Source organism: Erinaceus europaeus, chromosome X (genome assembly GCF_950295315.1).
Source record: "Erinaceus europaeus chromosome X, mEriEur2.1, whole genome shotgun sequence".
Taxonomy (NCBI): domain Eukaryota; kingdom Metazoa; phylum Chordata; class Mammalia; order Eulipotyphla; family Erinaceidae; genus Erinaceus; species Erinaceus europaeus.
In genome coordinates, this window is record NC_080185.1 from 43,653,370 (window position 1) to 43,677,712 (window position 24,343).

At 46.0% G+C, this 24,343-nt stretch overlaps 1 protein-coding gene across 4 annotated transcripts in view; it reads right to left on the minus strand.

The window, feature by feature from the left end:
* The window catches only part of DOCK11 (dedicator of cytokinesis 11), a 328,799-nt gene that overhangs the window by 299,770 nt on the left and 4,686 nt on the right, over window positions 1-24,343 (minus strand). The window lies entirely within an intron of this gene.

A 24,343-nucleotide genomic window follows, 5' to 3' on the forward strand; every position in this document is an offset into this window, starting at 1 on the left:
GTACCCCTCCTACCCTATGGTTTTGTTAATTTATCATTTCTTAAATAAAAAATAAATTTAAAAAAAAGAAAAGAGAGACAGCTGCAGTAATGCTTCACCTTTCTTGAAACTCCTCCCCTGCAGGTGGGAACCAGGGGCTTGAACCCGCGTCCTTGTGCATGATCACTTGTGTGCTCTATTGAGTGTGCCACCACCTGGCCCTAAATAAGGTATCCTTTGTACCTTTTGGGTTGTCAGAAGTCATGACACATTTTTTGCGTAGGAAAACATCGAGAGAGGGGCCAAGAAGTAGCACACCTAGTTAAGTGCCACACATTAATTACAGTGTGCAAGGTCCTAGGTTCAAGCCCCTGGTCTCCACCTGCAGGAGGAAAGCTTCATGAGTGGTGAAGGAGTGTTGCAGGTACCAGTTTCTTTCTCTCTGTCCCCCCTCTTCTCAATTTCTCTCGGTCTCTATCCACTAAGAAATAAAATAAAATAATAAAAAAGCAGATTGATTATCTCATAACTTTTCCAACAGCCCAATACTTACTTTTAAAAGGAAGGGGAAGAACTTTTTTAAAAGGGGGGCTTCATGCCTACTGGGTTTCACTGCTTCCAATGAACATTTTCCCCCCAAATAGAAGGTGAAAGAGGAAAGAGACACCACAGCACTGCGCCACCACTCGTGAGGTTCCCACACTGCATGGTGCTACGATGTGGTAGCCAGGGCTTCGAGCTCAGGTCTTCAGGTGTGGTAAACGGAGTACTCTACCAGGTGCGCTAGCTCCCAGCCCCAGTTTCTCAGTCTTTTTGCACAACTATTTTCAGTGCATCACAACCAAGTTAGTTAGCCACAGGACTGACAAAAGACAGGTCAGGTAGGTGGAAGATAGCTCACCTAGTAGAGCACCCATTTAAAAATGCACAAAGACCCAAGTTCGAGCTCCGAAACACCAAATGGGTGCATCTGCAAAGGGGGAAGCTTAACAAACGTTAGAACAGTGCTGCAGGGAGTTGGGCGGTAGCTCAGCGACAGGTTAAGCGCACGTAGCACAAAGCACAAGGACCAGCATAAGGATCCCGGTTTGAGCCCCCGGCTCCCCACCTGCAGGGGAGTCATTTCACAGGCGGTGAAGCAGGTCTGCAGGTGTCTATCTTTCCCTCCCCCTATCTGCCTTCCCCTCTTCTCTCCATTTCTTTCTGTTCTATCTTAAAAAAAAGAAAAAACGAACAGTGCTGTGGAGTCTTTCTTTCTTTGTTTTTTTTTTTTTTTTTTTTTTGGTGAGGCTCAGTGTCTGCACCAAAAATCCACTACTCCTGGAGGCTATTTTTTTCCCTTTTGTTGCCCTTTTTTTTTAATCTTTGTTGTGGTTATTATTATTGTTACTGACATCATTGTTGTTGGCTAGGACAGAAAGAAATTGAGAGGGGAGGGGAAGACAGAGAGGAGAAGAGAAAGATAGACACCTGCAGACCTGCTTCACCATCCATGAATCGACTCCCCTGCAGGTGGGGAGCTGGGGGCTCAAACCGGGATCCTTATGCTGATCCATGTGCTTTGCGTCATGTGTGATTAACCCGCTGCGCTACCTCCCGGCCCCCCTTTCCTTCTTTCTGTTTCTCATCTATCAAAGAGAGAGAGAATACACTAGGAGCAATGGAATCATGCCTGCACACAGTTCTAGAGAAAACTCTGGTATCAATGAGAAAAAAAACAGAGAAACGGTAGATTGGCCAAGTTTAGGTGAAGTATAGCCATGGCCAATAAGCCATGCTGTGAATCCAAAGGAAGCAAATACACCTATCCAAAGAGACTGCCGTACACCCACGTTCAGTGAAACATGATTTGTAATAGTTCACACTCGGAAGCAACGCAGATGCCCACAGACAGATGAGTGACTGAGAAAGTTGTGATCTATATACACAGTGGAATACTGCTCAGCTATTTAAAGTGGTGAAGTCTCTTTGGCCTCATCTTGGATGGAACTTGCAGGCATCGTGTTAAATGAGATAAGCCAAAGAAAAGGAGGGTGAATGTCAGATGGTCTCACTCACAGGTGGAAGTTAAGAAACAAGGACTGAAAGAAAAAGCACAAAGTGAGACTTGGCCTGGGTGTGGGGGGACTGCACCTGCAAAGCAAAGAACTTGGGAAGCAGGGGAAAGGGAGAGGATAGGGTAGAGGGCTTTGATGCCCCGGTGCACAGTGGTCGAAAAGGACCTAAGTTGATGGTGAGAGTATTTTGCAGACACCTAGCACAGGGAGATAAGAAATTGTACCCATGTGTCAACAGTGGTGCTGTAGAACACCATCCCCTCAAAAAAAAAATGATTTCAAAAGAAAAGAAGAAGTACTGGGAATCAGGTGGGTAGCGCAGCAGGTTAAGCGCAGGTGGCACAAAGCACAAGGACCTGAGTAAGGATCCCGGTTCGAGCCCCCAGCTCCTCACCTGCAGGGGAGTCGATTCACAGGCAGTGAAGCAGGTCTGCAGGTGTCTATCTTTTTCTCCCCCTTTCTATCTTTCCCTTCTCTCTCCATTTCTCTCTGTCCTAACAACAACAACATCAATAACAATAATAATAACTACAACAATATGACAGCAAGAACAACAAAAGGGAATAAATAAATAAATAAATAAATAAATAAAAGTTAAAAAGAAAAGAAGAAATACTATGGAAACAGAAAGGGCCCTGTCTCGATGACAAATGTGCCTCTCCACTGTCAGCCACTGGGGTAGGGATGGGGGGACAGCAGTCACAGCTGGTGAAGGATGTGACTATCCTAGAAGCTCAAATACTGGGTGTCTATGTCTGCATTTGGTGAGGAGAGGGTGTTTTAGGGTCTCAGTGGAAATCATTATGAAGCCAGAAAGAGCCAGAGTGATTTCCCAGTCTTCCTTTCTGCTTCTTCAGTAACATGGTTTTGAAAATTCTTTCCCAGAAAAGGCCTTTCAATGAACTTGGGAAATGTCTGACGCTTCTGCCCCTTTTAACTTAACTCTTCAGGACTGAGAATGTGGAGTGGGGGGCAGGGAATAGGAGGTGGGGAAGAGTGACTCTCATAAAAGGACATATGCTAGGTAGATTTTAATATTTGTATATCTATTGTGTGTGTATATATATATATTATATATGTGACTTTTTAAAAAGATTTTGGTTTTCTTAGAATTTATATTATATGTTTGTCTTCGAGATAGGAAGAGAAGAAAACATACCTGCAGCACTACTCCAATGCTCATGAAGCCCCACCCCATGGTAGGGACTGGGGGGCTTGAACCAGTGTCCTTGCACATGGTAACATATGTGCTTTACTGGGTATGCCACCACTCAAGCTCTGAAAGATCTTTTTCTTTTTTTCATTTTCATGAGACAGAGATAGACAGATGTATGACCAGTAGATAGGTAGACAGACAGATGGACCACAACACTGCTCAGCTGCTCTGGCATAAGGGTGGACCAGGGATTGAATCCGGAACCTCTGGAGCCACAGGCATGCAAGTCCTGTGTATTGCCACTGAGTTATCTCTCCTGCCCACCCCTTTCCCTGTGAAGTACAGGCCCTACCTCCCAATTCTTTTCTTGAGCTAGGGGTGGAAAATTCCATAAGGCTGAACTGGCGCCATGCCTGCTAAGTGTCTGGCCAGCTGGGATCCTGAAACACCTTGAGTCTGCAAGCCGTGCCCACTGACGAGCACTCCAGACGACTGAGGGGGTTCTGTGTGGGAGGGAACAAAATAGCTTTCATTAGGAAGAATTTCAGAACACGTCTCAATAGAAAGTGCAGGCAGCAGCTCTGCGTTGCTGAGTGTTTTCAGCCAAAAATGCTGGAGAGAGAGGGATCATGTGTCCTCTCGCTCTGATCCCGTGGGCACATCTCTCCCTGGCTAACCACCTGCCAGTCTGTCACATCCCAGTTTTCCTTCCACCCGGATGTCACTGTCCGTGCTGGGGATTCCATCTGGCCGCAGCATGCCACTATCCCTCAACTTCCATTATTTGGGGCCATATGCCAGAGCCAAGGAATGATCTGGTCTGGGTCTCTCTCTCTCTCTCTCATAAAAATTAATAAATTGAAAAATAGAAGGGACCCCCCCACACCTACAATCAATCAAATTTTGACAAAGGCACCCAAAACATCAAATGGGAAAAAAAAAGTCTATTCAACAAAATGGTGTTGGGAAAATTGGGTTGAAGGATACAGAAGAATGAAACTGGATCACCAAATTTCATCATATACTAAAGTTAACTCCAAATAGATCAAAGATATAGAAGTTACACTAGAAACCATCAAATACTTAAAAGGGCTACCCCAGTAGAACTCTCTTCCATGTAAGTTTTTGCAACATCTTCACCAATTAAACTTATACTTACTAAGGGAAAAAAAAAAAAAGATGACTCTGAGTTCAAGACCCTGGCTACCACATGGAGTATCTGCATCTGGAAACTTCATGAATGATAAAGCAGGAGATTTTTCTCTGTCTCTCATGAGCTATCTTAAGGGGGGGGGAGAAAGAGTTCACCAGGAGTAAAGGAATTATGTGGGCACGGAGCCCCAGTGATGATGATGATGATGATAATGGTGATGATGATGGTGATGATGCTGATGATGATGCTGCTGCTGCTGATGATGATGCTGATGCTGATGATGATGATAAAGGGGGGGGGGCGATGGTTTCCCAAAGATGATCACATCTTAGTCTCTGAAACCAATGATTCTGCTACTCTACCCAGCAAGGGGCCATATGAGATATGATTATGGTAAGGGTTTTGCAATAAGATTCTAGACTCTCGGGCTGGCCAGTGGTGCACCTGGTTGAGCACATGTATTACAATGCTCAAGGACCCAGGTTCAAGCCCCCAGTCCCCACCTGCAGGGGGAAAGCTTTACAAGCGGTGAATCAGGGCTGTGTCTCTCTGTCTCTCTCCCTCTCTATCAACCCTTCCCTCTTGATTTCTGGCTGTCTCTATCCAATAAATAAAGATAACAATAAATAAATAAAATATTCTAGACTCTCCAGGTGGGACCAATATAATTGCAGAGGCCCTCCAAAGTGAGATAAGAGGCAGGGGCAGCAGAAACAGAGGCAGTGTGATGGCAAAAGCAGGATCAGAGTGATCATACATCAAAAGAAAGACTCAGCCAGCCACCACCAACTTGAAGGCTGAGGAAGGGGCCCTGAGCCAAGGAATGCAGGCAGCTTCTTGGAGCAGTGAGGATACGGAAATCGAGTTTCCCCTAGAGCATCTAGTGGGGAGGGAGGGAATCCCTGATATCTTAGTTTTTAGCCCAGTGCAAACCCAACTCCAGAATTCTGACCTTCAGGATTGTGAGAGAAAGACAGCTGGACTGTTTTAGAGATACTGAGTCTGTGCAACGGACTACAATAGCCATACAAGCAATATTCTGCTTATTAGGGCATGGTCACTGTCTGGCCCTCTTCTTCTTTTTGCCTCCAGGGTTATTTCTGGGGCTTGGTACCTGCACCATGAATCCACTGCTCCTGGAGGCTATTTTTTTTCCTCTTTTGTTGCCCTGGTTGTTTTATAGTTGTTGTAGTTATTATTATTGTTTTTATTGCTGTTGTTGTTGTTGGATAGGACAGAGAGAAATGGAGAGAGGAGGGGAAGACAGAGAGGAGGAGAGAAAGACAGCCACCTGCAGACCTGCTTCACTGCCTGTGAAGCAACTCCACTGCAGGTGGGGAGCCGGGGGCTCGAACCGGGATCCTTATGCTGATTATTGCGCTTTGCACTTTGGCCCTCTTCTTCCTGAGCATTCTACTTTTACTGAATTCTCTTCCCTTACGTCCATTCATTCTACCTGCAGGAAGGCCAGAATTCACTCTTAGAGGAGCTAAGAAAGTCAGAGAACCAAGGCAGGGGACTGGTTAGACACAGGCTTAGATAATGGAGACAAGCACACAGTGACAAGGAAGATCAAATCCAGTGACGTTAGCTGGATTTTAAAGATAGAGAGAGGGGCTGGAGGCAGGTGCACAGAGATATCCCCATGCTCGAGGGCCTGTGTTTAAGCAGCTGGTTCCCACTTGCAGTGGCGGGGGGGACTTCAGGAGTGATGGAGCAGTGCGCTTCATATGTCCCTCCTCTTCTTCCCCCTCTGCCTCCCCCCTCCTCCTCCACATTCTTCCATATATCTGTGTGTGTGTGTGTGTGTGTGTGTGTGTGTGTGTGTGTGTGTGTGTGTGTGTGTGTGTGTGTGTCTCTCTCACACAATCTCTCTGCCTCTCTATAAAAAAATGGCTACTGGGAAAGGTGCAATAGTGACAGTACTAAACCTTAGTGATAATCTTGTCATGGTGGCAAGTAAATAAATTACAACTGACAAGATAAGACCTGAGGCATGCAGGGCCTGAGACCTAGAGCCTGAGGGTCTCCTGATGTCCTCTGCTCAAGCGCAGGGGTCTCTCTAAGCCCTGGCGTGGTATTCAGCTACAAGAGTCACCACAGAGGCCCCAGATTCCTGCACAGATAGGAGAGAGGAAAGAGGGAGGCTGGGAAAGGATGTTGGGTTTCCACAGTAGGGTGGAAGCCACACATCTGACAAGAAAAACACCTTATAAGGAATTCCTATAGCTCAACACCAACAAACCACATAACTCAATAAAAAAGGTTGGTAAAAGATCTGCAAAGTTTTCTAAAGAAGAGAGACATGTGAAGAAATATTCTACTTCCCTTTTCATAGAGAAATGCAAATTAAAACCTCAATTAAATACCACCTCACACCTGTATGAATGGTTTGTGTCAACAAAACAGGAGACGACATATATTGGTGACAATGTGGAGATAAAAAGGAAACTGTTACACCATTTGGGGGGGTGTGCAAATTGGTGTAGCCATTATGGAGAACAATATAGAGAATCCTGGAAAAATTAGAAATGGAAATACAGGGAGTCAGGCGGTAGCAGAGTGGGTTAAGTGCAGGTGGCGCAAAGTGCAAGGACCAGTGTAAGGAAGCCAGCTTTACACCTGCAGGGGAGTCACTTCACAAGCGATGAAGCAGGTCTGCAGGTGTCTATCTTTGTCTCCCCCTCCACTCTCCATTTCTCTCTGTCCTTTCCAACAACGACATCAATAACAACAACAATAATAACTACAATAAACAACAACAAAGGCACCAAAAGGAAATAAATAAATATTTTTTAAAAAAGAAATGGATAAACATTATAACCCAGCAATACCACGTCTAGACATTTACTCAAAGTACATGAAAACACTAATTCAAAGAGACATTTGTATCCCTATGTCCATAACTGCTTTATTCACAAATGCCAAGGCGTGGAAGTAGCTTAAAGGCTCATCTACAAATGACTGGATAAAGAAGTACGGGACAGGGGCAGGGGAGTGACACACCTGACTGAGCACACATATTACAATACAATTTGGACCCAAGTTCAAATCCCTAGTCCCCACCTGCAAGGGGGAGGGAGCTTCACAAGCAGTGAAGCAGTGCTACAGGTGTCTATCTCTCTCCACTATCCTCTCCCCCACCCTCAATTTCTGTCTGTATCCAAAATAAACATATAAATAAAACATGATGACGTGTAATCTATGGAGTAGTACTCTGCAATTGTGTGTGTTTGTGTGTGTGTGTGTGTGTGCATGTGTGTGTGTGTGTCACTGTGTCCTTTGGGACGAAATGGGTGGAACTGGAGGTGACTATGTTTAACGAAATAAGTAAAGAGATGAAGGACAACTACAGGATGGTCTAACTCATATGTGGAATCTAGATAAATGGAAAACATGAACTTCAATAAGGAAGGACAGAAGAAAGAGAGGAAGGAGGGAAGGAGGGAAGGGACGGAGGGAGGGAAGGCTGAAGAAAAAAGAAGGAAGGGAAGGTCGGGCGGTAGCGCAGCTGGTTAAGAGCACGTAGCGCAAAGCGCAAGGACCAGCATAAGGATCCCGGTTCAAGCCCCTGGCTCCCCACCTGCAGGGGGTCGCTTCACAGGTGTTAAAGCAGGTCTGCAGGTGTCTGTCTTTCTCTCCCCCTCTCTGTCTTCCCCTCCTCTCTCCATCATTTCTCTCTGTCCTATCCAACAATTAATGACATCAACAATAACAATAATAACCACAACAAGGCTACCACAACAAGGGCAACTAAGTGGGGGAAAACGGCCTCCAGGAGCAGTGGATTCATGGTGCAGGCACTGAGCCCCAGCAATAACCCTGGAGGCGAAGAAGAAGAAGAAGAAGAAGAAGAAGAAGAAGAAGAAGAAGAAGAAGAAGAAGAAGAAGAAGAAGAAGAAGAAGAAGAAGAAGAAGAAGAAGAAGAAGGGGGAGGGGGAGGGGGAGGGGGAGGGGGAGGGGGAGGGGGAGGGGGAGGGGGAGGGGGAGGGGGAGGGGGAGGGGGAGGAGGAAGGACGGAAGGTAGCCAAACAGCCTTAAGTCTTTGTGAGAACTATAATGGTTATCCCTGTGGGTGGGGGCAGGGAGACTTTGGTGGTGGGTGCGGTTTGGAACAGTCCCCTTAGAATCTTGCCGACCTTTATGAAATCACTAATAGCTAGTGTGAAAAAGAACTGAAGCCAGAAACCATATGGAATTCTCTTCAGCTTCCTTTTAGTGTAAAGCCAGCCAGCTCTTGCTTTTGCTCGCTTTCTTGCTCTTTCATCCAGAAGAGTCTGAAGAGAGGGAAAGGCAACATCTGTCTTCTGATAGGAATGGCCATCCCAGCTTGGGGGAGCAGGTCTTAAACCCCTGGGCAGGTCAGTGGAGAAGTACCTTCCTTGGGCCATGAGCAACAGAGCAAGATACAAACACTCTGTGGAGAAGGAAGGTTTTGTTCTTGTGGGTTTTTTTTTTTTTTTTTTTTTTGGTCCTGTGAGCTCCTTCTTTCTTCTCCTCCTCTTCCTTCTTTTTAATAGAGACAGAAAGACAGAGAGTGAATGAGATCACAGCATTGAAGCTTCCTTCAATGTAGTGAGGTCCAGGCTCAAACCTAGGTGGTGCACGAGGGCAAAGCAGTTCACTAACTTTATGACCACTATGGGCTATTTTGCCAACCTTCCTTCAAGCTTTTAAAGGACGATTCTGAGCCCTCCTGAGCTAAAGTTCTATCTTGGTGGGAAGTTGGACACATTAGCAGGTAATGCTTCCCCCCCCCCCACACACACACACACACACACTTTGGGAAACTTCAAAGCACCCAAGCATTAGGACTCAGTTAATTCCTGGAAGAAATTGGTCATGCCAACAGAACTCTTCCAGCTCATAGCACAAGCCCCATCAACTGGCTCTGCCATGCAGACAATTGGCAGTGTGTCCAGTGAGAAAACTGAACTACTAAAAAAAAAAAAAAAGAAGAAAAGAAAAAGGCCTGGAGAGAGAAATGTGTTACGTTCAGATAGTACCAACTCACTTGGGGGAGGGGAAGCTTATAAAAATGGTTCCATGAAAATGAGCTGAGTATCTCCCCACCTGCAAGGGGACGAAGCCAATCAGCGGGTGTGTCTACCTTTCTCTCTCCCTCTCTATCTCCCCCTACACTCTCAATTTCTCTCTGTCCTATCCAATAAAATGGAAAAAAAAATGAGCTAAGTATCTTAACAGAGCCAGACCTCATCCCCAAAGCTCAAGACCCGTTCCCCCCCCATCGTTATTTAAAATAGCAAAGAAAAGGGGAGTCGGGTTGTAGCGCAGCGGGTTAAGCGCAGGTGGCGCAAAGCACAAGGACCGGCATAAGGATCCCGGTTCGAACCCCAGCTCCCCACCTGCAGGGGAGTCGCTTCACAGGCGGTGAAGCAGGTCTGCAGGTGTCTATCTTTCTCTCCTCCTCTCTGTCTTCCTCTCCTCTCTCCATTTCTCTCTGTCCTATCCAACAATGACAACAACAATAATAACTACAACAATAAAACAACAAGGGCAACAAAAGGGAATAAATAAATAAAATAAATATTAAAAAAATGAAAAACAAAAAAAAATAGCAAAGAAAAGTAGGGAGCTGGACAGTGGTGTAGCCAGTAGTGTGCACACATTATCAAATTCAAGTCCCGGTCCCCACCAACGGGGAGAAGCGCGGTGGGGCAGTGCTGCAGACATCTTTCCTCTCTGTCTCTACTTCTCATCCTCTATTGGGAAATAATAGAACACTGAGAGCAGTGGTTGTGCAGGCACTGAGCCCCAGAAATAACCATGGTAGCTGAAAAGAAAGGAAGGGGAAGGGAAGGGAGGGAAGGGGAAGGGGGGGAGAGAAGGGGAGAGGAGAGAATGAAAGAACTTAAAAAAAAACAGAGGGGCTGGGCAGTAGCGTAGGTTAAGCGCACATAGCACAAAGCTCAAGGACACTGGCATCCCGGTTCAAACCCCCAGTTCCCACCTGCGGGGGGGGAGTCGCTTTGCAAGCGGTGAAGCAGGTTTGCAGGTGTCTGTCTTTCTCTCCCCATCTTCCCCTCCTCTCTCCATTTCTCTCTGTCCTATCCAGCAACAACGATAGCAAGAATAACAATAACCACAACAATGATAAACAACAAGGGCAACAAAAGGGGGAAAAATGGCCTCCAGGAGCAATGGATTCGTAGTGCAGGCACTGAGCCCCAGCAAGAACCCTGGAGGCAAAAAAATAAAAGGAAAGAAAATATGACCAATTACAAAGAGGTCTCAAAACCTTTAGATTGACTTTGGCATATCTCTACTGATCTTGCCCATCCCTCTCAAAAAGAATCCCACCACTCTTTTCCTTCCTATCTCTTTTGCCCTCCCCTCCTACACTTGGCACTGAAGGCACTGAAGAGGTCTAAACCCGTGAAGAAACCAACACGGGGGGGGGGGGGTAAGCATTTCAAGAGCAAGGAAGCAGGTCAGCAGGTATTTTATCTTTCTCTCCCTCTCTATCTCCCAGTCCCCTCTCAATTTCTCTCTGTCCTAATAAAAATGAGAAAAAAATGGCCACCAGGAGTGCTGGATTCATAGTACAGGAACCAAGCCCCAGAAATAACCCTGGTGGTAAAACAAACAAACAAACCAAGAGAAATAAACAGTTTCCCTAATAGGAGGAGGTCATGCCAAACAACACAAGAAGTTTTTCCACTTGATGCATTGTGGAGTCTGGCCTGGGAGTGAGTGGTTTTCTTATTATTGTTGTTGTTGCTGTTTTGGTTTGGTGGGCTGTATTTGTTTGTCTGTGGATCAGATGAAATGAATGAGACACTTGCACCACACTGCCTGGGCTGTCACTTGGAAAAGGTGAAGGCTCTCCAGCCTACCTCACATGAAGCCATACCTGTGTTTCCCCACAGATAAAGGAGCCACCACAAGGGGGTCGGGCAGTAGCGCAGTAGGTTAAGCGCACTTGGCGCAAAGTGCAAGGACAGGCATAAGGATCCCGGTTCAAGCCCCCGGCTCCCCACCTGTAGGGAAGTCACTTCACAGGTGGTGAAGCAGGTCTGCAGGTGTCTATCTTTCTCTCCCCCTCTCTGTCTTCCCCTCCTCTCTCCATTTCTCTCTGTCCTATCCAACAACTACAACATCAACAACAATAATAACCAGAACAAGGGCAACAAAAGGGGGTTAAAAATGGCCTCCAGGAGCAGTGGATTCATCGTGCAGGCACTGAGCCCTAGCAATAACCCTGGAGGTAAATAAATAAATAAATAATAAAAAGGAGGCACCACAAAGTGCTTGTGTGCTTAATGAGGACCTGTAAAAACATCCAAGGTGACAGGTATAGCAGTTTTACTCACTCTTCACCAGATTGAGGTCTTGGGGGGCCAGGTGGTGGCGCACCTGGTTGACCACACGTTACAGTGCACAAGGACCTGAGTTCAAGCCCCTGGTCCCCACCTGCAGGGGGAAAGCTTCACAAGAGGTGGAGCAGGGCTGTGGGTGTCTCTGTCTCCCTCTCTATCTCCCCCTTCCTTCTCGATTTCTGGCTGTTTCTATCCAAATAATAAATAAAGATAATCAAAAAAAAGACAGGTCTTCAAGCCAGGTGGTGGCAGAACCAGTAGAGCGTACAAGTTACCATTTGAAAGGACTGAGGTTCAAGCCCCTAGTCCCCACCTGCAGGGAGGGAGCTTCAGAAGTGTTGAAGCAGTACTACAGGTGTCTCTCTTTCTCTGTCCCTCTCTATCTCCCCCTTCCCTTTCGATTTCTCTCTGAGTCTATCCAATAAATAAATAAGTATTTGAAAATATACAGATCTTGGGGGCCAGGAGGTGGCTCACGCAGGCATAGCATACAGAGGACCATGAAGAAGGTCCTAGGTTCAAGCCCTGCCCCCCCACCTGCAATGAGAAAGCTTCATGAGCAGTGAAGCAGTGCTACTGGTCTCTCTCTCTCTCTCTCTCTCTCTCTCTCTCTCTCTCTTTCTCTCTCCCTCCCCCCTCTCTCTCTCCCTCCCTCCCTCCCTCCCCACTGTCCCCCTTCTCTCTCAATTTTTCTCTCTCTCCAACATAAATTAATTAATAAAACATTCTTAAAAGTCATGAAAAAAGAACCTCCAAAAATTAAAAAGCGGGTCTTGGGGACTGAAAAGTGGTCAGGTAGAACAAACAGATTTCCATGCACAAGGACATGAGTTCAAACCCCTGGCCACCATGTGGGAGCACCTTTGCAGGGAGGGGGGGAGCTTCACAGTCAAACAGTGCTTCTGTATCTTGCCTTTTCTCTGTCACCATATCTCTCCGTCTCTCGCCCTCTACCGAAAAGAAAAAATGACCACAAGGATGGTAGAGTTGTGCAAGCACTGAGCCTCAGCAATAACCCTGGTGGCAATAAGAGGAAGAGAAGGAGGAGGAGAAGGAGAAGAAGGAGGAGAAGACGGAATACAGGTCTTGAGATCATCCAAGACACTCTGCATACACTTCCCAGGTCCTGGCATCCTTTGCTGAAGCCCTTCACATAAAGATGTTAGGTCTCTGGTGAAATACTATGCAGCTATGAAAAATAATGGATTCACCTTCTTTATTTACCTCATCTTGGGTGGAGCTTGAAGGAAGAATATTATGTGAGATAAGCCAGAAAGAGAAGGGTGGATATAGGATGATCTCATTCATAGACAGAACTTGAGAATGGACAGAAGGGGAGACATAAAGCAGAACTTGTCCTGGATTTGGTATATTGCACCAGAGTAAAAGACTTGGCGGGGGGAGGGGGAGAGTTTTCAAGTCCTGTTGCACCATGGTGGAGGAAGACCTAGGCTGGGGGTGAGAGTGTTTCTCAGAAAACTGAGCAATGTTACACGTGTACCGATGACTGTATTTACTGTTCATTGTAAACCATTAATTCCCCCAATAAAAAGGCTTTTTTCATAATTGTTTTTCTTTTTTTAAAAATTTTATTAATTAATTATTTATTCCCTTTTGTTGCCCTTGTTGTTTTATTGTTGTAGTTATTATTGTTGTTGTTGTTGTTGGATAGGACAGAGAGAAATGGAGACAGGAGGGGAGACAGAGAGGGGGAGAGAAAGATAGACACCTGCAGACCTGCTTCACCGCCTGTGAAGCGACTCCCCTGCAGGTGGGGAGCCGGGGGCTTGAACCGGGATCCTTACGCCACTGGTCCTTGCACTTTGTGCCATGTGCACTTAACCCGCTGGGCTACCGCCCAACTCCCTTGTTGTTGTTTTTTTAAAGATGTTGTGTCTCAGAGATCTGCAAGAACTCTGCACTCCTTTGTGGAGTCTCACTGTCCCCTGGGAAAGTGGGAAGCACCAGACCATCCTTGCACACTTCTGGGCAGCCTGAAGCATCTACAGCCTAACCAAAGCTGTCAGGAAAAGGCAGAAATATGACTTCCTGCAGCTGAGGAACTCCACAGGCAATAAAAGTAAGACGGGAAAGAATTGTAGGAAATCATTAACAGCCGGTGTGAGTGTGCGCTACAGTGCAGAGACAATAGGTAACCCACGTGCCCCTGAGCCCACTGGTGAACTCTCCAGACCCTGCCATGCTAGAAACCTGTGCTCACTCTTCTCAACAGATGATCCTGCTGCCACAAAACCACAGCAGACAAACCTTCTCCCAAGACCTTTAAACTTCACACTTTCTCCACTGAAACACACCGTTTCCCAATCAGCTCTGTACAAAGACATTTGACTTGCCATTGCCATTTGGTGTTTTCGTTGTTGTTTGTTCGTTATTTTTGAAATAGGGAGCTGGGCGGTGGCACACCCAGTTAAGCACATATAATACTAAGTGAGAGGACGGGTTCAAGCATCCAGTTCCCCACCTGCAGGTGGGGGATGTTTCTTGAGTGAAGCAAGGCTGCAGGTATCTTTCTTTCTGTCTTTCTCTGTCTCTCTCTCTGTCTCTCTCTCTAGCTCCCCTTCCTCTCTCAATTTCTCTCTGTTCTATCCAATAACAAATAATAAAATAAGGAAAGAATGGCCGCCAGGAGCAGTGGATTTGTTGAGCAAGCAGCAAGCTCAAGCAATAACATTGGAGATGCGGAGGAGGGGGACCACAGTCTAGTCAGGTTGAGGAATCATGAGCAAAGGGTAGTGGGGGGAAGAAAGAGAAAAGTTGATAAAATTTAGTAGTGTGTCCACTACAAGGGGGCTGGGAGATGGTTCACCTGGGAGTGTACACACTTTGCCATGCATAAAGAGCCGAATTCGAGCCCCTGGCCACCACATGGGAACACCTGCACGGAAGGAGCCTCCCAAGCAGTAGAGTGGGTGTTGTGGAATCTCTCCTTCACTCTCTCTCCTTCTCTCTCTCTCTCCTTCTCTCTCTCTCTCTCCTTCTCTCTCTCTCTCTCTCTCTCTCTCTCTCTCAGTAGCAGAGGAGGCGGAACCCCAGGAATAACCCTGGTGACAAACGCTGGTCTGTCTGAAAACCCAATACATTATGGGTAAGGGAAGAGCCTTGAAATGTGTCCTCTGGGGGGGTCGGGCAGTGGCGCAGTGGGTTAAGCGCATGTGGCGCAAAGCGCTAAGACCGGCGTAAGGATCCCGGTTCGAGCCCCCGGCTCCCCACCTGCAGGGGAGTCACTTCACAGGCGGTGAAGCGGGTCTGCAGGTATATGTCTTTCTCTCCCCCTCTCTGTCTTCCCCTCCTCTCTCCATTTCTCTCTGTCCTATCCAACAACGAACGGCATCAATAATGGCAATAATAATAACCACAAAGAGGCTACAACAACAAGGGCAACGAAAGGAGGAGAAATGGCCTCCAGGAGAGGTGGATTCATGGTACAGGCACCGAGCCCAGCAATAACCCTGGAGGAAAAAAAAATGTGGCCTCTGCATGCAGCACCCGGCACTAGTCCATCCAGCCCTCTGCAGACACAGTACCAAGCAGATGGTCCTTTTAGAGGCAAGTGCTTTGGCCAGAGACCACACACAGACTTCTCCGGCTATTGGACCTTCTCCCAGAACACAGGGCATCTGACTGGGGTGCTTCTCCCCGAAATGCAGTACTCAGCCTTCCCCATTCATCATGAAACTTATCTGAAGGCAAGAAGACCCAGAGCCTAGTTTTTCAATCCGACCACACACGACTAGGAATAGATAGATCAGCAACAGCCAAATGGAGAGGGAGTTGTTAGGTTACTGTCACAGTCAGGGACGTGATTCTTGGCTCAGCCATGCAGGGCACCCTTTGGGGCTTGATTGGAAGCGAGGAAATCAACCAGCAAGGGTCTGTGTTTCCTTTCTGCCAGTTTGCTTTTGTCTGTGGCTCTGTGGCCACTGGCACACAAAAGACTTCACCTGCCTACCAGCAAGCCCTGGGAGAAGTAATGACAGCCCGCCACCAAGGGCTCCCTGCCTGCCAAGTCCTGCTTGAAGCACTCCACAGCCAACAGTGTGCTTAAGCCCTTCTGCAGGTCCAGGCAGGGGGCTACGGAGGAACAGACGGATAAGTCACTAGTTCAAGGTCATCTAGGGAGAAGCAAGGAACGTGAGCTTTGAACCTGGACATTATCCCTCCCCAGCCCACCTTTTACCCTCCACTCTGCAGGATTGAAGGACAAGTAAGTAGAGATGGCCTCTTTGTCCCAGTTACTTCTCTGGGAGTGTATGGGTTAGAGCCCTGTGAGACTTCAAAAGGCATCTGGCTCTGAACAGGTCAACATGACCCCAGAGTCTTCCTGAATCTCTGGCGAAGTCAAAGAAAGCTAAGAGATTTAGATTCCCAAGAGATATGTATCACAAAACTATGGCTGGAGCGTGTGGCCAGGGAGACAGCCTAATGCTTGTGCACAAAAACTTCCATGCCTGAGGCTTCAAAGTCCCAGGTTTAGTCATCATAAGCCAGAACTGAGCAGTGCTCTAGTTTAAAATAAATATATAAATTCATAAATACATACAAAAATAAATAAGTATATATATTTAGGGGTAAGGAACCAGGTGGTGGCATACCAGGTAGAATTTACACACTATATGCTCTAGGACCCAAGTTCAAGCCCCCAGTCCCCATCTGCAGGAAAGAATCTTCAAAAGTGGTAGAGCAATGCTGCAGCTTTCTTTCTCTCTCTCTCTCTCTCTCTCTCTCTCTCTCTCCCTCTCCCTCTCCCTCTCCCTCTCCCTCTCCCTCTCCCTCTCTCTTTCTGTTATTCTCACAGTCAAGTACGTGATTCTTGGCTCAGCCATGCAAGGCATCCTCTGGGGACTTGATTGGAAGTGAAAAAAATCAACCAGCAAGGGTGTCTCTGTCTCCCTCCCTCCCTCCCCCCCCTCTCTCTCTCTATATATATATGTATGTTACGTATTTCACTCACCCTCTGTCAGAAAGAATGAAAAAAAAGGGAAATGGCCACTGGAAATAGTGGAGCCATGCAGGCATAAAACCCCAGCAATAATCCTGGTGGGATGTTGAATATGGGCCCCAAATCAGATCGATGGGGTTTACAGTTAACGGTATTTATATAATTTACCCATATTTTGGAGCTACTCTCTTCCCTGATCCAGCTTTCTAGTCTTATTCCCAACTCTGACACCATCTCCCCAGACAATACCTTTAGCCCATCTGCATGTTAGTCGTTGGGTTCAAGCAATAATTAGTAAAGTCAGAGGCCCCTTGGAATATACCTAAAATAGACTTCCCAACTTTTCCCAAAATGGAGACCCCAAATTTCATCTGTTCTATTCTTACCAGTAGGTTCCTGATTATTAAATAATTTGTTCTGCTTTATATCTTAATGCTTTTTCAGCCACCAAGTTGCAGATGCTACCATGACACCAATTTGACTTCCCTGGGCAGACGATCTCAACAATGTGTCCTGGACCCTCACCTCACCAGAGCCCTTCCCCACTAGGGAAATACAGAAACAGCTGGGAGTATGGATAGACCTGCCAATGCCCATGTCCAGTAGAGAAACTATTACAGAAGCCAGACCTTCCACCTTCTGCACCCCATAATGACCCTGGGTCCATGCTCCCAAAGGGATAAAGAATAGGAAAGCTTCCAAAGGAGGGGATGGAATGCAGAACTCTAGTGGTGGGAATTGTGTGGAACTGTACCCCTCTTATCCAATGGACTTGCCATTCATAATTAAATTAATTTAAAAAGAGAGAGAAAAATAAGTGAATAAATAAAATTTTAATTACTGTTTGGAATTCACAGAAAAGAGAGAAGTGGCCCTAGCTCCTTCTCCCTCCAATAGTTTCTGACCATACCTTCAGCGTAACGGGAAAATAAAATACTGCTTTCAACATGCCCATTGTTGATTGCATGGCTCTGAAGATAGCCAAACCCAGTGCATATGGTTTGCCATGCACATGACCCAGGTTCAAACCTGGCCTCCACCATGGTAGAAGCTCCAGTGCTATAGTCTCAGTCTCTCTCTCTTTCTCTCTCTCTCTTCCTCCTCCTCCTCTTCTTCTTCCTCCTCTTCCTATTCTTCTACTATCTGAAAATATTGATCTAGAGTGATAAAGCCCCAGTGTTAAAAATCAAAAAAGAAGAAAAAAAGAAAGAAAGAAAAAGAAAGAAAGCCAAGCAGTGAAACAGCACAAAAACCTTTTCTCTTTGATCAAATAAGCTCACCTAACTTTCTCCTCCCCTATCTGATTCCACTTGGAGTCCTTTCCTCTCGGGCCTCAAGAATCCTAGTCTTTTGCCAAAACACAACCCTATGTGCTCAGCCTCCCCTCTAGAATGTTCCTGCTGCCTTGCTCACATGAAACCTGGCTTTGCCATGACAGCTCTCTCAGGTGGAGGCTGCGTATTTTCTTCTTCCTCCCTGTCCCCAAACCAGCTTCTCATACTATTTCCCCAAACTGAGAAACTCAACCATCTGGACTCCACCTCCTCCACTTCTCTCTCTTCCTCCCACTTCTCCCTCCCCCCCTCCCCCTTTAAGAATCGCCAAACCCTGTTGTTGAACACTGAAACATGTCATAGCTCCCTTCCCTTTTCTTCACTCTTACTGCCTCAGTGAAAGCTTTTTCTACTTCTTTCCTGGACTACAGAACTCGATATTTTTAGCTAGCTAACCTGGCTTCCAGTCACCCGACACCTGTCCTATCAGCCATGTTGTTATCACTGAATTTCTCACCAAGCACTGGGTAAAGCAATAGGAACGGAGTTGGATACCCTGGCCCTGACTTCTTGAGTCATATCCAAACCTAAGAAATACTGCCCCCTCTCTCTCATTCTGTGATAAACCCTTCCAGATTACTATCTCCATACCAGCATCCCCACCACCTTTTTTTTTTTTTTCCTTTATGAATCATTTAGATGGCAGCCATGTTCCTCTGGAGAATTCTACAAAATAGGCACAAGGCTCACAGATGAGGACCAGGACATTTGGTTACCTACCTCAGTTCACAAAGCAAATAGGTAACAGAGATGAGATTCAAGGCCAAGTCCGATGCTTGAGCCTGTGTTCTGTCTCCCATACTGGAAGGAAAACAACTGGAAGACTAGCAAGCTGGCAGAGACCCCTAGGATGATCCTAATTATAGTGATGGATATTGCAATTAACTCACTCCTTAGTGAGAGAAGAGACATGAGGGTTGTTTGGCTTTGTGAAAAGTGAATTTCACATGTGGAACAGAGGAATCTAGGAGGTGGTTTAGTGGGTACAGCACAGGACTTCCTGTGCATGGAGTCATAGGTTTGATCTGCATGACCACATGAGGACGACACAAGGGAACACTACAGATGGAATTGTGGGGCTGTGATGTTTCTCCTTCAAACGCTAACAGAGCAGGATGAAAATCAGATCAGGAAGTGACTTAGCCATAGAAAGCATTCTTCGCATATGTGAGGAGGACCTGGGTTCAATCTCCAGCATGACTTTTTATGGCTAAACAGTCTCTCTCAACTGAAAAAGCACTTGGTGACCGTCCCCAAATATTTGAAGGGTTGTTAAGTGAAAGAGGAAGCAAACAGATTCTGTGAGACTGCAAAGGCACGACTAGCTAGCTAGTCTGTGGTGGTACTTTAGCTCAAGAGCACAATCCTCAAAGTGGCAGAGCACGTATAAGAAGTTAGATAAGAGCCAGGGAAATAACTCACTGGGGTAGTCTGCTGTTTTGTCATGTGCTTGACCCAGCTTCAAGCACAGCCTCCAGCACACTGATGAAAGTCTCTGTATTGTGATCTCTCCCCCCTTCTGTCTCCTTCTATAAAAAAGAAAGAAAAACTGGGACCAACAAAATAGCTCACTTGGATAACACACTCCTTTGCTGGCCCCCACCTCACTAACGGAAGCTTTGATGTTGTGATTTCATTCTCTCTCTCTCTCTCTCTCTGCCTCTTTGTCTCTATCTTTATCTTAAAAAAAAAAAAAAAAAACAACAACAACAAAAAAGATAACCATTTGTCGAGGATACATGTAAGGGGGGGCATTCTTGCCTTCAGTGAGGTAAGTAATCTACATCAGTTTCTAGGGACATCAAAAGGACCTTTGGGCAGCGGTTAAGCGCACATGGTGTGTTGTATGCTTCAACAATGGTGCAAAGCACAAGGACCACGTAAGGATCCTGGTTCGAGCCCCTGGCTCCCCACCTGCAGGGGAGTCACTTCACAGGCGCTGAAGCAGGTCTGCAGGTGTCTCTCTTTCTCTCCCCCTGACTTCCCCTTCTCTCTCCACTTCTCTCTATCCTATCTAACAACAATGACATCCATAGTAATAATTACAACAATAAAAAAAACATGGGCAACAAAAGAGGAAATATATAATTACCTTGGGTAGATTTCTGAACAGAGTTATCTGGTCCCAGCCCAGACTTATGGAAACAGAATCTCAGCCACGGAGGTCTTTACTGTAAGAATTGCAAACAAGGCACCAAGTCTGCAAGGCTCACTCTAACCCTCAAAACATAAACCATTTTTTACAAAATAAAAAATAGAAAGAATTGCAAATGGCTAAACACCATGCAAAAGACCGTTCAAGAGCGATCAGAGAAATGCAACTTTGACTAATGATGCACACTTATCTCCTACCAGACTATCAAGATTTAAAGCTGCTAACAAGCTGTGCTGGTATGGAAGAATTCTTGCGTCAGCTAGTGATGGTGACTTTCGGCAGAGCAACCTGACTGGAGGTTTGAGAAGCATATTTAAAGCTGAAAGTATATATACAATGTTTGAGCAAAAAATTTCCTTGCTAGACATTTATCCTTAGGGGCACAATCTAGGAAGTTTGAAACTGCCTGGACAAACTGGGCCGTTCAGTTGATGTCTATATCAATGTGTTGTAAATGACAACCAATTAAAATTACTTGTCAAGGTAAACAATAAAGAGTTAAAGCAAGGCATTTATTCTTTTGCAAAAGGGCGTGCTGCCAACAGTTGGCAACAGTCAGACAGCAGTGCCCCCCCCCCCGCCCCGTCACCCTTCTCCCATCATTTATACCTGACACACAGAACTATCTCTTCCACCCCTGGGCTGGGCTTCAGAGCTCACAGTCTCCCCGTTACCTAAATAAGGAAAGGAAGAAGACAGTCTGAGGGTCTCTCCTGGAGGATTAGCAAGCACTGCAAGGAGCTAACCTGAAGAATACACAACTAGTGGCATGGGAGTTGGGCGGTAGCGCAGCGGGTTAAGCGCACGTGGTTCAAAGTGCAAGGACTGGCAGAAGGATCCCGGTTCGAGCCCCCAGCTCCCCACCTGCAGGGGGGTCACTTCACAGGCAGTGAAGCAGGTCTGCAGGTGTCTTATCTTTCTCTATCCCTCTCTGTCTTCCCCTCCTCTCTCCATTTCTCTCTGCCCTATCCAACAACGATGACATCAATAACAACAGTAATAATTGTAACAACAATGAAAAAGAATAAGGGCAACAAAAGGAAAAATAAATAAATTAAAAAAATAAACTACTGGCCACAGGTGTTCACAGATAACAATTCATAAAAAGGATTTTTGGTACTAAAAACTTGTTCTATTCATGTTCTTTTGAAAAGAAGACCTAACCATCTCTCACAAGTGCTACTTAAACTACTGGCAAGTGTAAGATTTGGGAGCATGCTTAATCATTTTTTCCATTATTATTATTATTGCTAGGGCTTGGTAACTGCATGGCAAATCCACTGCTCCTGCTGGTCTTTTTATGTATGTATGTATGTATGTATGTATGTATGTATGTATGTATGTATGTATTGTTAAATAGTGCCACAGAGAAATTAAGAGGAGAGACGGAGATAGAGTGGGATAAAGAGGTACCTTTAGCACTGCTCCACTGTTCATGAAGCTTCCTGCTTCCAAGTGGGGATTGAGGGCTTGAACCCAAGTCCCATCACATGGCAACATGTGCACTGTACTAGGTACACTACCACCCAGCCCCTGCAGTGGCACACCCAGTAGAGCACACATGTTGCATTGTTTAAGGACACCTTAAAACCCTGCTCACCACCTGCAAGAGGGAAGCTTCACAAGCAATGAAACGGCGCTACCAGTGTCTCCCTTTCTCTTTTCCTCACTATGCAAAATAAATAAAGTAAAATAAAAAGAATTGAAAAGAAATATCATGGAGCAAAACATAACAAGTAAATTTAAAAAAAAGAGCTTTGCACAGCTAGTGTGCCCATAAAGCAAAATTAAGAGATCACAGAAAAAGAGCTTATTAAAAATGGCAAAAGGACAAGAGCAATGACGACCCTCGGTGCACCCACAGTGACATTTCAGGACCGCCATTAAAGAAGATGTCGATTTGGTATGAAGAAATGGTCAGAAGATGGTGACTCAGTGGGAACCTCTCACTTGGATCCGTTTTCAATCCCTGTGTTTCTGTATAGACACAGAGATGGAGACAGGATCCAGAGACAAATCATTTCAGCGCAAAGACATCAGAATTATTTACAGAGTTCCCTCTGGGTGATGACTGGTCTTGCTTTTCTAACTTTTCTATTTTTCTTTTCTTTCTTTTTTTTTTCTCCCAGCAGGATTATCACTGGAGCTCATGCCTGCACAGTTCCACCATTCAGTAATGATTCTGTTGTTGCTGTTGTCTCAAGCATCCACTTTTCCCCCCCCTTGGCAGTACAGGGGTACAACCTTTAATCTACCCATGTTAGGTGGCTGCAAAACAGTTTCCCTCAACCTAGGTCTTCCCCCTCCATCATGCACCAGGAACCCCAAAAGCTGCTCCATCTCTTCTTTTCCCCCCTCTTTCCCCAGAGTCCTTTGCTTTACCAGAAAGGGAGAAAGAGAGGAAGAGACACTTGCAGGCCTGTTCCACTGCAGGTAGGGACCTGGGGCTCGAACCTTGGTCCTTCCTCACACTTGGTAATGTGTACACTCTGCTCTGAGGCATAAGCCAATATGCAGTCCTTTCTCTCAGATAAGTACACATTTATTGTGTGATGTGGGAAGATGAGGCCCCACCCAAAGGGCTTACTGATGATTAGAATAGGAGAGCAATCAACCCAGAGAATTTACCTAAACAAATGCCCGCCAACATTTGGGAGGGCTCTGCCTCTGCTCACAGCAAAACTCCCCCACTGGGGGCTTCAGAACCAATACTTCTTCTGGGGCCCTCCTTAACTGGAGAAGCTCACAGAAGTAGAGCCTATTTCAGATTGAAGCATTAGCACTGCGATGAACTCACACTGCCCAGCTAAGACTCTGAACAAGAAAAGGACTGATCCTGAAGCCCTTGAAACTGGCTTCCTTCCACATGTAAATTGTTGGGTCCTATATTAAGCACTTCCCACAAATCCCCCTGGGCAGAGGGAGCAGGTCCTCTTCCGGCCTGCCCTAAAAGGAACATAACAAGCATTCCATACAAAGGTAGCTGTGTGTAGGGCCTGGGGGTGGTGTGGGGGTGCGACAGCTGCAGGGCTCTCCAGCCATCCTCTTGGGGGTGGAGGTGAGGGGGAGGATTCTGCTTCTCTCTCCTGGAGTGGTTATAAGAAACCCAGTGGGTACCAGCCAGGGGACTCAGTACTCAAGGGACTGGAACCCCTGCCACCCAGCCTTTCTCTCCTGACTAGATTTGAGGGCTAGTGCAGTAAGCAGACAATCTTTAAGAGTCCGCTGGGTGACTTGCCCAGGCTGACATGGTGATTCCTCTTGGGCATCCAGACTAGGACAGGTTGAACAGATGCTTTTGTTCCACCCTCTGGCACACAGAGCCAGCTCCTGAACTCCAGCAAAAGCAGTGTTAAAATTCAGCATTTAAAAACAAAAACATGTTGGAGACCAGGAGGTGGTGCAGTGGATAAAAATGGATAAAGCTCATAAGCAATGCACCCCAGGTTTGATCCCCAGTGTCTCATATGCCAGAGTGATGTTCTAGTTGTCTCTCTCTGTTAATAAATATATGTATTTTTTTCTTAGCAATGTAGTATATTTGCAAGATAATCAGATTATAAGGATATAGATTCACACTGCACCTACCATGACAGTTCTGTGCCCCCCCAAAAAAAATTTTTTAAAGTTCATGTGTTTTATTATTTATGTGTTTCAAAGAAATACAGGTTATTTTGTAACAGATATAAACCACATCAATGAAAGAATTTAAACACACACACACACACAAAAAAAAAAAACTAAAGGATGGGGGCCGGGGGGTATCGCAGTGGGTTAAGCGCACATGGAGCAAAGTGCAAGGACCAGCAGAAGGATCCCGGTTCTGTTCCAGCCCCGGCTCCCCACCTGCAGGGGTGTCCCTTCACAAGCGGTGAAGCAGGTCTTCAGATGTCTTTCTTTCTCTCTCCCCCTCTGTCTTCCTCTCCTCTCTCCATTTCTCTCTGTCCTATCCAACAACAACGACAACAATAATGGGTAACAACAACACCGATGGACAACAGGGCAACAAAAGGGAAAAAATACTCTCCAGGCGCAGTGGATTCATAGTGCAGGCACCGAGCCCCAGCAATAACCCTGGAGGGTAAAATAAATAAATAAAGGATAAAAATACCTCTGCCCTCTCTCCATAAATAAATGCTTTTTTAAATTAACTAGAATAGGGGAACCAGGCGGTAGAGCACCAGAGCACCGGGTTAAGTGAACAAGGCA